We start from the raw sequence: 4,599 nt of genomic DNA, 5'->3' as shown, positions 1-4,599 counted from the left end.
GTGCCACCCTGTTTAGTCGCGGTGGCTCTGTGATGCGGAAAGCTACCGTGGGCTTCAAGATTGGGGATCTCTGGTTTTAATATCAATTAGACATCCGGTGATATTGATTGAATAGTATACATTTTTTCATCATCAACCCTTATCCCTACGTAGGGTTGGCGCAGTGCTACTCTTCCATACAATACTGAATTCACTCCCTTAAGTAACTTCTTTCACACAATACTTTCTTCGGTCTTCCTCTACTTTTGTAGTCATTCAATAACACTTTCTGGTTTATGTCCCCATCTTCTGTCCACACATGTCCATACCACGCTGTTTAATTAGTGATTTGTTATAGAAGTATCCAGTAATGAATGTTACTTCCCTGTTATCACGCATATGTTCTGATATGATCGCGTGCGTACGCGCAACTGTTGCTCATCCCTAATTTAACATGTTTTATTGTAGTTAATTACATATCGTTTTATCGATTGAATATAACGTAGATATAGGAATAGAAGTTATATTCTGAAATGTTACAGCTATAGGTGCTAAGTGCTGGCGCTTTGATTGAACTACCTAAGCGATTGTCGATTGTTTTGCAGCCTTCAAATGGTTAGCATAACTAAATATCGAGTAGTGTGCGCTTCATATAATCTCATAGCAATCAAAGCTAGACTAAACAGTTGTGCGATAGTTCTACAATTGATTTTGCATTACTTTTAAATTTATAGAGATTATTTATCAAGTTAATTAAAAAAAAATGTAGATTGCATAATGGTTTACGATAGTCTATGTAGGGCATCGTTTACTTACATATTTATTTACTGCCTGCGACTCCGTGAGCGCGGAATTAAAAAAACAAAAGTGAGTAGCCTATGTGTTATTCCAGACTATCATCTAAACCAAATTTCATCGAAATCCGTTCAGCAGTTTTGTAGTTCAGCAGTTAGGTTTGTAGCCTACAAACTCTAACAAACATCCATCTAAACTTTCGCATTTATAATATTAGTATGATTTATTGTAATTAATTTTGTTGTTTCCGTAAGAAATATTATTTTTATTCATTCTTAAAGTATACCAGATACCACCACAACAATGAAATAGCGCTAAGGGAAGGTTCAATGCCTTGCTTTTAATCTGCTTAATGGAAATAGGGTGGGACAGAGGGTCTGTAGGCGTAGCGACAAAAGTTTTGGTGTTATTGCTTTTGGAAAACTAAGCTTTTTGTTGTTAAACTCCTATATATTTTAGCAACTCAAAGTTTGATTTGAAGCTAAGATATTTAAATCATGTAGCACACAACTGCAAAATATTGTAACAAATCGAAGACATAAAAACTTTGAAAAATATTACGCAGATTTGTCCTGTTTTAAATTTTGTGTTTATTAAAAAAACAAAAGTTTACAGCCTTTGTGTTCTTCCAGATTATTCCAAATTTATGGAAATATTCATCGGGATCCATTCAGAAGTTTAGGCTACAAATTCTAATAAGCATCCATCTATGCTTTCGAATTTATGATACTACTAGTTTTTGCCCGTAGTTAAAAATACAATAGTAAGTAGCCTATGTATTCTTCCAAATTATTACAAATTTCTTCGCGATGCATCCAGCAGTTTAGGCTACAAACTCAAACATCCATCCATCTTAACACGCATTTATAAGCAAGAAGTGAGATAGTAAGATAATGATCTCTTCGCTAACGCATAGCTTTCGTAGTGTTATAGGCTTAGCGAAGTGTCTGTTGTCGCAAAAGCAATATACGTGGAGTGGTGCTCGAAGTTGCAATAATATTGAAATCAGGCTTCATATCCGGTGCGCGCCGGAAGTCACCACTCTATACTACGGGAATTTGCATCGAACAATATCGGTTCGATGTTTTTAGTGCATAGAGGTAAGGTAAATTTGAATAGCGTAGATAGACCTACTGTATAAAATTGTTGATTTATGTCACCGTAAAATTGGTAATATAAACGCACTGGTAACTTTTATATTGACTATATTATCTTATGAATTAGGTGTCAATGGCCATTAATTAGCTATTATTTTATAAGGAGTCTGTAATTGTTTTTTTTTAAATATATTCATAATTCCTTTGATAATTTAATTTCCTTTTATCGTCTAATTAAAATCTTAAAATTAATTATACAAAATAAATGATTATAGTACCTAAAAGTGCTCCATTTTAAACGATTATCCAATTAACGTTATTTTGTTAATTAGATGGAAAACTAAAAGTCCAATTCTCACCTTGGGATATCGAACTGGAGACCGTACTCGCTGAGTCGGCGCCCGCTCACAGACATCAAAGCTCGCCGCCCGGCGCCATGTTTTTTTCAGAGTTCCACCGACGCAGATAAGAACGCCACTTAGCGGCATCTGAGTGTTGTACAAACTTACTTGTATTTTTAGCTACCGCTCGAGTACAGCGTTTTTATATAAATAGCTATGGGAAAATATTATTTGTTAAATGCTTTCCGGTTTGTTAATAAAGTAACTTCCTTTATTTAGGTGTTCGTTGATTTATGTACAAAGAAGCGAGTGTATTCAAATTTGAAGATCGATATAGATGTATTGAAAAATAGTAGTAATTCAACGAGACGATGGGGTCATAAACCTGAAATTGTTAATCAATGTGGATGGCTACAAAGGTAGAGGAAGACCGAAGAAAGTATGGATGGATTGTGTGAAAGAGGACATGCTTAAGAAAGTTGTGGATTCAGATATGACGGCTGATAGATGTATGGAAGCAGCACTTACTGTGCCGGCCCTCCTTAAGGGATAAGGGCAAGTTGATGAAGATGAAAAATAATAGTATTTCAACACTAAATACATCAAAAAGTAGTTTTGGAGCGCAATCAACTGTTTAGTTGCAAAACTATATATCGTGCGCACCTCTATTTATTCTTATACGAACCAAAGCGCTACTAAACAGTTGTGCGATAGTTTAGTCAAAGGTGTGCGCGATGTTGTATAAAAGACTAGCTGTTCCCGTGCGGCTCCAGCCGCATGAAATTATGAAAATTTCATGTTACTGTTCACAATTGTCAATTTTTTAATTGCAAATGTTAAAATGACATGACATGATGTCAAACCATGGCAACCTTGCTTCCTTAATGTTAGCAGTAACTTATGGTCTCTTTCCCACATTAAGGCTTTTATCCGAAATATTTACCACCTAAGTTCAATGGCGTGAAAATATGTAGCCTAAAGCATGACATAAGTGTAGGGCTTTTCCTTAAGGAAAGAATTATTCAAAAATATGGTGTAATTGCTGACATTTAGGCAACAAAGAAGTGTGTGTTTACGCTTTATTATAATAGTATAGATTTAAATGCTAGTCGTCGTTTAAATAACTTTATGCAGTCATTAACTTACTAACTAACTACTACTACTAACTAACAGTCAATCTTTTTATATATATAAAGGCGGTCAACGACGCCCAGACATCCGCAACACCAGAGGAACTACAGATGCGTTGCCGGCCTTTGTGGAAATTGTAGGTTCGCTTCTTGATGGACCCTAATCTGGCTTGACATTTAAAAATTGGCCCTAAAACATAGATATACATACATAGTACTCAAATGATTCGTAATCTAAAGTACTAAAGAGAAAAGAATTGTATTTTTATATATTAAAAAACTCAAAAATTATTAGGCCGTTTAAAAAAATCTTTCACTATTAGAAAGGTAATTTATCTATGAGTAACATAGACTGTATTTTTTTTATACGGACGCGAATTTATTGAAGTCGCGAGCAACAACTTGTACTAAATATAGACAGTTTTAGCAACATCAATCGATGTTAAGTTTGACAAATTGCTTTGATTTATATTACAAAGAGGTCGATGAGTAACTCGCATTAGTATACCGAAAACAAAATGTTTACAACCCAACCTGTTTGGTCTTATTTTAGTTGCGCGCGAGCTTATCCTGTCAACCAATGAGCGACCGCGCCGCCTCTTGCCTTAAGTGGGCGGACTTAAGAAATGGATAACCGTTTTTTTTTGTACCATATCTTTTTATGGAGCAAAGGTGTGTCAAAATATTTTAGCTTTAGAACTTGTACTTTTATAGGTTATTTTTTAAGTCCATTTCTGTATTTAATATCTTACTTTTGTTATCGTAAATGTGGGTCGTAAAATTTATTGTTTTGCGACAGATGTAGTTTAACCTTTGTTACTTTGATTAGATTATTGTAATAGATATAGTTTTAATTTTTTTAATTGTATAAGCGCGTGCGTACAACTAACAAACTATCGCACAACCGTTTAGTCTCTCTTTGATTCCTATGAGCTTATGGAGGTGCACTACTCGATTTTTAGTTATGCAAAACAGTTGAATTGTCTGCGAAACAAACGAAAATCACGACTGTCAGTCAAATATGTGCGCACTCTAATAATCTTACTAATTATAAATGCGAAAGTTTAGATGGATGTTGAGATGTAGAGGATAATCTGGAAGAACACATAGGCTATTTGCATTTGTTTTATTTTTAATTGCACGCAGACGGAGTCGCTGGCAAAAGCTAATACTTGTATAAAAACGTTGTATCCATGTTTTTCGTAAGGTTTAAGCATTGTTATATTTGACGTCTGAAAACGGTGTTTACGAAACAAA

Source organism: Papilio polytes, unplaced genomic scaffold (genome assembly GCF_000836215.1).
Source record: "Papilio polytes unplaced genomic scaffold, Ppol_1.0 DF821400.1, whole genome shotgun sequence".
Taxonomy (NCBI): domain Eukaryota; kingdom Metazoa; phylum Arthropoda; class Insecta; order Lepidoptera; family Papilionidae; genus Papilio; species Papilio polytes.
Note: the sequence above shows the minus strand (reverse complement) of the source record.